This window comes from Centruroides sculpturatus, unplaced genomic scaffold (genome assembly GCF_000671375.1).
Source record: "Centruroides sculpturatus isolate CEXI.00-Female unplaced genomic scaffold, Cexi_2.0 scaffold1906, whole genome shotgun sequence".
Lineage (NCBI taxonomy): Eukaryota > Metazoa > Arthropoda > Arachnida > Scorpiones > Buthidae > Centruroides > Centruroides sculpturatus.
The window spans coordinates 35249-46996 of record NW_019386102.1 but is presented as its reverse complement, the minus strand read 5'-3'; the positions used below and the strand labels follow the sequence as shown (position 1 = coordinate 46996).

At 30.9% G+C, this 11748-nt stretch overlaps 1 protein-coding gene across 5 annotated transcripts in view; it reads left to right on the top strand.

Annotated features, from left to right (window-relative positions):
* The first annotated feature begins 311 nt into the window (after nucleotides 1-311).
* The window catches only part of LOC111613590, a 37463-nt gene continuing 26026 nt past the window's right edge, over nucleotides 312-11748 (top strand). Inside the window, exon 1 of one of the 5 annotated variants that reach the window (XM_023354941.1) lies at nucleotides 312-427. The gene's annotated coding sequence lies outside the window, so the exon portion shown is untranslated. The other 4 variants (XM_023354944.1, XM_023354945.1, XM_023354940.1 and 1 more) reach the window with 4 other exon arrangements.

The window sequence follows — 11748 nt, the reverse complement described above, 5'->3', positions numbered from 1 at the left end:
CATGCAACGCGACGCGAAGCGCACCTATACAGCAAAACTTAATTACACGCGTAAAATAATAAAAATATAGTAATATAAGAAAATAAAAAAATTGCTTTAAAATTCAATCGAATGAACTAGTAAATAATACATTTATTGTGTATTTTAAGCTTAAAAAGCGCGCGTAACTAAGCCCAATTAGTGCGGATAATAGACGAAAATATACGTAAAAAAACCACGTAAGAGGCGATACCGAGAAATAAGAGAAGTTAATTAGGCATCAATCCCATGTAACGCATCACGTGATCGAAGTATACTGCACTGTGACCTTATCTTAACTCATTTGCTAGCATTGGTTGTCATGACTGCTATCAACTCGGTGCCTCTCGAACTTGCGTCATAGTTCACAATCCCAGTTAGGAAGCGATACGTTAAGCGTTCGATTAAGGTAAGTCCTCCCTTTCTTAACTTAACTCGGACCCTCTTAAACGTCACGTAACATATAAATTAAGAGAAGTAATTCTATATGTGGGAAATCAGATAGAGAAGAATGAGTGATCATTTTTAATAACTTTAAAAAAAAAGGCATCCCCCTCGCTTGGAGGGGGGAGAGAGATCGTTACAATTGCACGTGATTAGCGGTTACAGTCGGTTTCACAATGTACGTCGTCACGGTGGTCTGTTTTCGTATTCAGTGCATGTATTCTAGTTAGGGTCTTCTAGCCAAATGTATTCTTGCTCTTCCTACTCCCAGGGGTTTCTCTGTGGGGCACTTGCCTTTCAGCAAACTTAAGATTGAAAGCAACGGAGTGGAATTTATCTTAGGGGTGAAGAATAGAAGTTTGTAAGATCGTTTCTCCTCCCCCCCTCCGTCCCTGCTCTTTTTTGTCGGGGTAAGCGCTTTCGAGACTTGTATTCAGACGGATTAAACTGGTTTCTCTTAAATGTTAGCACCTTTTATAGGATGTGGATTTAAAAAAAAAAAATGTCACCTAATTCATTAAAGTAGACGCCTTTAAGTCTATTGTTGTATTTACGTATACAAATTATATATAATTTAGCTGCTGGAGTGGAGTTTTAAACACGTGTGAAGAGCGCTTTGTGTTACGTCACTCCTCCTATAGTGTGTTAAATAATAAGAAAAAGAATTAAGTGACGTAACAAGTGTTCATATACCTATATGGGTGTTCTAATTTTTAAAAATTTGGGGAGCTCTAACTAGGTTTCTCCTTTGCATACATAAAGGGTAATTTGTTACGAGTCCTAGATAAGTCCTCCATTCATTATCTTTTTCTCTTATGTTGAAAAAAACGCGTGTAAAGTCTAAAATTTAACAGTAACCTTGACAATATGTGGCGTATAATAATTATTCCCGTGTGAAATATTAACATAAACACTAGCTTATCGAAAACATGTGCGAATTCCGTCAGGCAGTCTAAGCCAAATCGTCTTTGAAGCATTCCTAACGTGTCTGAACAATTTTCTCATCAACGTCAAATAGGAAGTGACGTAACGAAGGACACAACCCTCCCTCGATTCTACTCTCTTGTCGGTTCGATGAAAGTAAATCCGTTACGCGGCTCTATTTCGTCCTCTCGTCACTGGAATTCCATCCCTCTATGAATAAGGTTATTCAACTTATAAACATATTTTCTTACCGGTTATTTAAAGTATTCGTGATTAATGAATTAACATTAATTCGCTAGAAAGTGGCACGTGACTTCTAGACCCTTTGACACCTCGTCTAACATTCAGAGGGGGTGTTAAAGGGCCTAATTACAGTGTCTAATTCTAACATTTAGACCCTATAACATCAGGGAAGGTCATAAGTATGACCCTTTAACATCTTCTAGACTAGACGTGACCCTTGAGAGAAGTTAAAAGGCCTAGAATCTAGAGCCTTTACTTTTAGGCCCTTTCACATGGAAAACGAAGGGCTTGGATAGTAGAATTGGGATGACATGTGTTTCTAACGTCAACATGAGGAATGTTAGAGTGTAGAATCGGACTCTAGAATCGGAGGGGTGTTTAAGAGTTACGTCATACGACTCTTTAGCACCTTCTAGATGTATTTTAAACTTATAAATTTGTTATATTCTTCAGTTAAAGGCACAAAAATTAATGAATAAACTGCTTGTAGATAGGGTTTTTTTTGTAATCTCCAGCGCCTTGGATGTATTATCTACACTGGAAGTTTGCCAATAACATATCTTGACACTAATTAACCCTTTTATCACTAGAAACTTGTCGTCGACATCTTCTATCTCTGAAGAAATCGTACTGTTTGAAGATAAGAGACAATGCATTGATAAATTTGAGTAGTTAAGTATAATAAATTACTTAAAACCGGCTAAATTACTAAATTTCTGACCTATACAAAGGAGGGTGGAGTTTATAAGAGTGATTTTTAACAGGTAGATAATATATTCTATATGTGATTATTCTTTAATAGTGTTCTTCGTCACTAGACGCGACGGCGCGCGTCGCGTTGCGTAGCGTCGCGTCACCTCTCTCATTATCTAGTAAAAAACTGTCATTTAATACTTAATTGTCTGTTTTTTGGTACAGTGAAAGTTCGTAAATGTTTAAATTTAATTATTTTTTATTTTAAATTTATAAAAGACAGGTGTGTTATATTGCTGATGTGGGAGAAGCGAAGCGACTATACGCGCCGCGCTGATATGTTGAGAGAATAGATAAGATAAATACATTTTAATTTTCTTTTTTAATTAAATTCTCTCTCTTAACAGTTAAGCTGTTTAAATTTTTAATAACATTATGAATTTGACGTAATAAAATTAGATATCGAATTAATTTTATGGGCGCGACGTGACTTTACGCGCCTACGTGCGCCCGGAATAATTAAAACGATTAAAAAATAGCTATTACTATAATTTAAAACGTATAAACCTTACAATATTATAAATTCAACTGTTTTAAAAATATTTATTAGCCGTTTAAAGAATTAGAAAACAAAGAAATTATGGAATTAACGTCGCGCGAAGCGACGCGACGCGCCTCATTATATACAGTACTAGAAAACCCCTAAATAACATAGAATATATATTAAACCAAGAATAAGATTTCAAATACTCGAACGACCTTCGAAATAACTCTCTGTATATAGAAAAATCAACTTAAAATAAGGAATGCAGTCGTTATAAAGAGGACATCTTCCCACACCTTAAACGATTCAAGCAAGACACTCAATAAGAAAGTGCTTACTTTAATTACGACCATTTATCTGCTCGGTCCCGTAGAAATTGGGGAGGAGTCTGAGGTTAAAGACCCTCTACAGCCTCACTCTTGTCTGATCGACCTCACAATGGGGTGGTACCTCCCTCTTCTAAAACTTCTGGTGACACTTAACAGTATCAGAAAAAAAAACCATAAGAAAAACGTATAATAATAATTCTGCTGACGTAAACTACACGTGACCCGGACTTATATACATCCCTCCACCTGTCTAGAATTAATTAGAAGTGTGTGCGTGATGTGAGGTCATCACGTTTGGTATCAGGATAATTATGTGCATGGTAGATGTAACCCTTCGGAGGGGATATATTGGCATCGACCTGTGATGAGAAAATATCACTTTCCTGATACATATAATATATATATACTGTATTTAAAGGTACGTATGTGTACATAACATCCCCATTTTTTAAATTAATTGATCTGATAAAGATTTTGATTTATGAATATTTAAAAAAATATCAAAACTATTTTGCATAAGTGATATCGTGTGATCGGTTTTTAACCAGCGAAAAAGGAATATTTACAAGCTTTATGAGGAGTTTTATAACCTGTTTTATGTGCCAAATTAGGTAATAGTTTAATATATAAATTATTCCGGTGAATTTTTTGGATATTTTTGTTCTTTTTACTCACTTATCTTCACTAAAAAATCGACCTTTAACCTCATTTCCTATCTCCTATCTATAAAATGTCGCCATTGTTTACTAGTAATATCTATTTAAGGATCTTGATAGAAGCGTGTTTTTTTGATTATTATGTCAAATTGTCATTTTTTTTTAAATGGTAAATTCCGTTAGTTACTGTTTATAATGAAGAGAAAAACAACAGAAGCCATTTGTCAAGCGCTCACGTAGCAGTTGCAGTTTAATAGCTGTTTGTCCAGATATTACCCAGATTCTGTGATAAACAACCAAACCAGGAAGTGGAGGAACCCCTCTGTAAATATTCTTTCATTTCCCTGTGAGGGATTGATAACTTTTCTCCTGCTCTTAAAGCTATTGTTTACTAGAGGAGAAATAGAATGATACTAGAAATACCCCCCATCGAGTGAAATATTCCCTGACAATTTGCCTTATATACATGTCCAAAATCAAAGTATATAAGCTATTCTTTATTATGTAAGTGGGGATTATTTAATTTTCTAGTGAATAATCGATTATTTTTTCCTGTTCTTAAGAGGCGAAGCTATAGAACAACACTAGAGATACGCCCTTAGAGTGAAATATTCCCTGACAATTCCTTTGTCCAGATGCAGGAAATTTAATGTATAAGTTAGCATTGAAAATCCAATTTTATAAAAAATCTTTACAGCGTTATCTATAGGCAATTGGATTTTTATATAGAGAACAAAGATTAAAAACGATTAAGAAATAAAAAAATAAAAATAAAAAATAAAATGACAAAGTTCGCTACAGTTTATTTTTCTGGAACACTTTTAAGACATTGTAAAGAGTGTTGGCGCCAAGGATATCTCTTCAAACAGATTATTCTGTTTGCTACACTTTGTCTTACTGCCTTTTGAAACTTGACTAGTCCCCCTTCACTGCTCTAATGGTAAGTCAAAACTTGTCACTTCTTTGAAGGTTTTTTCCTTTCTAAATTACAATTTACTATTTTTAGAAGTCTAAATAAAAAATATATACATTTTTTAGAAGGTCTGATACACCTTCGAATGCGGGGCAATTAAAATAGTTTCGTATATAACAAACCACGTTTTTTGTAGCTCGTGTATCACGACCACACTTAATATAAACTAAGGTGAGTTTCATTAGATTCTTCTGTATTGTTATAATGTTTTGTGGGTGGTAAAGGAGTAGGATAATTTAAATTTAAAACCAGATAGAATTGCTAGTAATCTCAGTATAAAGCTACCTACACTGCAAAAAAACATCCCTCTACATCTCTCGTACTCCGCATTCTTATCACCCCCTTAGAATTAGTGTTTTGGGATGATATTTCATCAACCCCACGTTGAAAATTCATCTCAAGAAGCTTAAAGATGTTTAGTGCCTTGTATTAAAGTTTTAATGATGCAATTAAAGATGATGAATTAATTCTTAAAGACTTTCCTGACGACTTTTAATGAACATTAAGTAGCTTTATTCAATATCATTTTTTTAGAATTTATGGGTACCTGGTTGCTTTGTTAGAGTATTAACACTGACAGCAACAATGTATTAAAGGTGATTCATAAGAAACAAAGAGAAAATAAATCAGCCTTGGGTGTGGCGAAGGATTGTAATAAGAGAAGTTAAACTCTTGGGTATGAGGATGCTTTCTAAGAAGTTGAATTAAAGCTTTAGGAGGTGATAGAATTAACAAAGTGAATGTTTTTAGAGTCGAACGTGATAAATTTGTTATACAAAACACGAAGAACGTTACAAAGAGGGAGAAAAATTCACTGAATGTAACGCGATGCCCTTCCAAAAAAAAGCTAAACAAAACGGCGCGGTCTTTATTAATCGCTTCTTTAATCTTTATAAATTTCTATTTTAATAAAAATTAGCTTTTTAATACAATAAAATAGGATTAATTTATTTTAAAATGCTGTAATTAAATGCGCTGTCACTTGATGAATAACTTTATGTATGATTCAGGTTGTCTACTCCTTTGATGCCATGAAAGAGCTCATGCTGTGTCTACCATAATCAGATTTTCAACGTCAAAGTTAAAAATTTCTAAGAAAAGTTTTGGGTATTTTTTTTGCTTTTATTGATAAAGTTCCTGCTCTTATCTTTAAGGTTAAGCTGGTTTTTTTGGATGAGCATTTAAGAGAAAATAAGTCGAGTGTAGGTCTTCCTGACGTAATATGGCTTCTTTTTCTGACATTTCTAAAAATTTTAAATCAATTCAGTTAATATTTATGATGTTTATTACGTTTCCGCCTGAATATAGTCCGTTCGCTATAAGAATATACCTTAAAGATTCCATAGAGATCTGATTATTAAAACTAATAAACATAAAAAATAAAATTTAATTGAGTACTTTCAGATTGANAATTTAGATTTATTTACGATCAAAATTTTAAATTTAATTATAATTAAAAGTAGATATTTTTACTGCAAACAAGTAAACAAGTAAGTATTATTTAGTTAAATATTTTTATTATAATTAACAGCATATTATGAAAATTATGTTTCATTCATTCATAAAATATATATATATGTATACAGAATCGTATATATATATATATATATACGATTCTGAAATTCTCCTTTCTGTGGAGTCTACCAATGGACGAGTGAACGGAACTATCAAGCACTGGTCGCGGGTTCGCATCTGATCAACATGTTGACTGGAGAAGTTTTCCGAGTTTACTCACGTTTCTAACACCTAAATAGGAACTAGTTTTTTCATAGAATACTCCACGAGAGTCATTCTGCGCATGGAAAATCACTCACGCGCTGAGATGCACGGTATCCCATCAAGCCAATTTATTTTTTCACTTTTATTTAAAAAAAATTTATTTAAAATAATAAACTTTTTTTTAATAGAGGGCATCTGAATTATTTGAAATTCAAATTCATAAACATTTTTAAGATTAAATTCTAACAATATTATACATTATACTTATAAAAATAAAAATAAAATACATATCTTAAATAAATAATAATAATAAAGATGAAACTAAATTAATTTTTTTATTATAAAACAGTTAAAGCTTTCATTTTAAATTAAAAAATAATAATAATTTGGCAGCAAATTTAATCAAATAAATAAATATATATACAGTATACTATTTTCTGTAAAAACCATGTTAACAATTTGTTTTCTGATGATAATTTTTCATTACTTGCAAGAAAAATAAATAAAAGAAAATACTGAATATTTCATCAGATGAGATGAGAATACATAAAAAATGAAAGGGGGGGAAAAAATGTAGAATTTACTATTTATTGATTGTATGCACTTTCAAGGATTGTTGTCAGCTTCTTTAGGCAATTCACATTACCAATTCAAGGTTGACCTATACAAATTTTGAATGGAGATCACATATAAATGGTTATAATCTATATACCTGATTGGAATCTGCACCGTAACCATGCATACTACTTGTTTTCTTACATATCTTTATTACGTTATGCAATATTTGTCCTCCACATTACTATTGATTATGAAAGCTTAATTTATTCTGCTCTTAATTATTCCATAAATAAACTAATAATTAAATTTGGAGCCTTGTCTATGATAAAATTATTATTATCCATACTTATTTATGTAATAAATGTTGCAATTTTGATATTTGGTTCACTTCTTTTGCCTAAAATTCTCATTAAAGTTATTGCTTATTTCTTATTGCGTTGAATATCTTTTTGCTGTAAAGAAAAGTATATTTGGAAATATCCTTTTGATAAATATTCTTTTATGGAAAAAAGGAAGCATTTCATAACTAAAAATATTTATTTATCTTTTTTAGTGAATGCAGCTTTAAAAATTGTTATATAACTTATTTATTCTTGTATATATTCAGTTGTATAAATAATAGAGAGCTCTGAATCTTGATACATAAAATACAGGGTGGCCCAAAAGTTAGCTTACTACATGAATCACTCGAACAAGCAAAGGATTAAAAAAAATTATAATTTAATTTGTATGTTGATCAAGAAGAATCTATTTTTTTTTTTGCGTTTGTAAGCGATGTGGTATCGGCAATTTAGACTTACAGGGGTTAACTGATTTTTGGACCACTCTGTGGAATTATGAAATATGAAAATTATGAAATATATGAATATTCATTTATATGATACAGTTTTTAAATGCATTAAACAACTGTCAAATTATATACAAGTAAATGCATTAAAAGATATATTAAAAGATGCATAAAAAGATATATTAAAAGATGCATTAAAGATATAAAAGAAAATGTTGGAAGAAAATATCTATATCTTTATAATTTGAGGCAGTTGTTTAATGCATTTACTTGTATATAATAAAAAGAATATCAAAATATAAAGAGGGAAACAATTTAAGCAAGAAAACAGGGCAGCAGTTTAAGCTTTGCAATGGTTAACTGACTTTTGGACCACCCTATATATGTTTATAATATTGTTCTCAGAGCTTTTTATATTTATAAATGATTTTAAATGTATAAAACTAATCTTGAATTNAAACAAAAAAATCCCTAAACGAGCTCTAAAAATGCAAAATTGATATTTTTCCTTGTAAAATGAGCATTAATTACAAGTAGTTTATATAAAACCATAAAATGTTTTTATAAAAATTGTATCGCGTCTAAAATATTAATTACCTAACGTTTCTTTTATTTCAAAGATTTTTTGGAATTTTTTTAGTTTTTTTGAAAGAATGCCCTTAGAGAAGCTTATCTAAATAAAAGTTTTTATAGCTGCCATTTTGAATTAATAACATCTGTTCAAGTTAGACGCTTTTTTTTTTCTTTTTCCTAATGCCTGTAAACTTGCATATTTTACTGTTTTTAGTGCGTAAAGTTGTATACTTTACAAAGTTCATATTTGCAGTTTAAGCCTGTTATAAATGCTGTATATTTTACAGTTTTAAACATGTATAAATTCTTTTAATATATTACTTTACGTACCAGTTTTTCGAGTAAACATTTTAAATTCCACTTCCTTTATCTTTAAGAAGATATTTTACTGTATTTATACAGAACAATTACATTTCACACTATTGCAATTCCTTACAAAAACAACGTGTGAATGTCATGTAAAGATATAATGTATTAAAAATATTAAATTATATGCGTATATTGAAGTTTATATAGGGTTTATATCTGTAAACTTTAATCTGTGTAAGCTGTGAATGAGCTTGTATTGACACTGCGCATAATATACAGCTATACAGTTCGTATTAATTCTGTAAATAAGATCTTTTACAGAATTGTGCAACTGTATAATAAGCGGTGCAACATAATTTACTGTTGTTAGTATAAGCTGTAATTTACGGATCTTATACTACTTATACAGAACTGTATACTTGTATAATCAATAAATATACGTAACTATATCCGTATAAACAGTTTAACATCTGTAAATTACAGCTTGTAATTCACAATAAGCTTTAATTTAGATGTATGGATGCTGTATAATACAGTTATATGTAAAATCCAACTTGGAATTGCTATGAGAAAATTAAAGTGATTTTACATACAACTTTAATTTAGATTTTATACTGCTTATACAGGTATACAGTTACGTGTAAGCTTATACAGCGTTATAAATATCGTATAATTTACAGATCATATACAAAGAACACAATGTATTCGCACATTAAAATTCTTTAAAAAGACACGTTAAAGAAACAATAAATATTTTTACACGGTTGCATAAGTTAACATCATTGTGTACGCTTCCCAGAACAAAAACAACACACCTCTTGACGTCACAATTTGAATATAATTACACGTCACACTTATTACAACACAACCGATTATTAATAGCATTTAATTAACACAAACTCGATACGGGGTGAAAAAGAAACACACACACAAACACAACGAAAAAAAATTAATTTAGGATATAAGGTAGTGTATATACATACATATTATATATATAAGGCAAATTACCACGTGTTAGCTTAGCCCCGGGGTCGAAGATTTTTCTCATTCAAGCAATGTCATTCACTCACTCTAAACAACCACCCCGCCAGCTGAATATTCGACTCTTCCACCCCATGTATGACTTAGCTTATTGGTCAGTAGACGAGTCGAGCATATGGGTGCTCGTAGTGTGCAGGTGCTCTTCTATATTAGTAGGTGTCCTCTGTAGTGTTGTAGAAGGGGGATCGAATTCCAAGTTCCGCTACCGCTAAAACAAGTAGGTGAAAATTTATTAATGTACTAATTATTTATCTGACCTTCGTGAAAACACTTGTGTGTATGTAGTGTGTCTGTATGTATGTTATTTTTTACAGCCTTTAATTTAATTAAGAGGGTAGATACCTACACGCCATAGTATCTAAAAAAAAAGAGCTGATTTTTTCGAAAGTATTTTATTGATAAATAAATTGGAGAAGGGTTTCGCTTCTAACAATGACTTCTGTGTTTTTTGGCAACGTGATATTTTGTCGTAACACAACGAAACGTATGTTTCGAGTTAGGATCAACCCAGCGTGTGAACGGATCTGGATTGTGTAACCTCGTCTTTAGGAATTTTTAATACGAAATTTTTCATCAAAATACATTCTTGTTTTATTTGTAACAACGTGAAGTAACTTTATCCCCTTCGTTCCTCTTCTCTATAATTTGTTTATTGTTAATTCGAGAATTTATGTATAGAAATTGTGACATTTTCTTGAGGTTAAAAACTAGGATTTTTGTGAGTAAATAACTTAATAATCATGAAATTATACCATTAATTAGTGGCATAAACCTTATAAATCATTAAATTATGATTATTTCCTTACCATTTTGATAAATTACGTTTAATTTCTTTGTTAATTAATTGCTAATTAAATTAAGAGTTATCTTGCTTATGTGATAAAATCTATGTCATTGCGTATAAAAATAGAGTTATAAATTATAATTTTATGATATTTTTATAGTAATTTTATAAAATGTTATAACCTTAAATATGTAATTCTTTATGAGTGGTTACAGTACTTATTTATAGTTATTTATACAATTTTTTTTATAGCTTTCCATAATGTTTCATATGAAATTTTACAACTTTTGTAATATAATTTTAAGATTTTTATAGTTTTTATTATTAAAATAACATTTTATGTGTAAAACATATAGCCTATATAATACACGTCCTCCCATGTTAAGTACACATTCCTAAGCACGTACTCAAAAACATAAATATACACAGCATACATAATTTTCTGCTTAGGAAAAACGTTTAGAGGTCGATAATACATAAATATTTCTTATTTTTCATTAACAAGAACATCTTAAACATTAATTATAAACTTAGAAGTGCTAAATATAAATTTTACAACTAATAATTTTGAGGTCAACTGTTATAGCAGCGCAATAAAAGGAACGATGTGAAAGGGTTAAAAAAACAAACTCGGCTGTTTTGATCTCTCTTCTTCTTCTCCTCCTCCTCCTCTTTTTAAAAATGGGTCTGTATTAATGTATCGTGTATATTGTTTGTTAAAGACGGTGTTAAGAGTATCACGAGGAAGAAAAAACGTCCCGGATATTGTTTTTAGGGGGCGTTCTTAACCGGTTATATTACAGTCAAAGGGGCGTTACATAACACTCGTTACAAATCACGTGTTTAATAGTTCTCGATCTCTTTATTTTGACAGTTTTAGTCAACCGTTTTCCATAGAAAACGTTAGGTGTAACGCCAACATTTTTGGAAGGTTTTCACGTGTTTTTTGGCTCCCAAATTTTCGTTACGCGTGCCCAAACTTCTGTAGACGATACCCCAAGTTATAAATTGCATTTTCGAATATAAAACACGGTAAAAACGTGTTGAAAGCATTATCAAATTAAACTAGTGTGTTCGCCTCTCGACAAAGGTTCGGTATCGTTTTTGTATGTTCATCAAGGAACGGAAAAACCGCCCCCTGATTTAATTTACG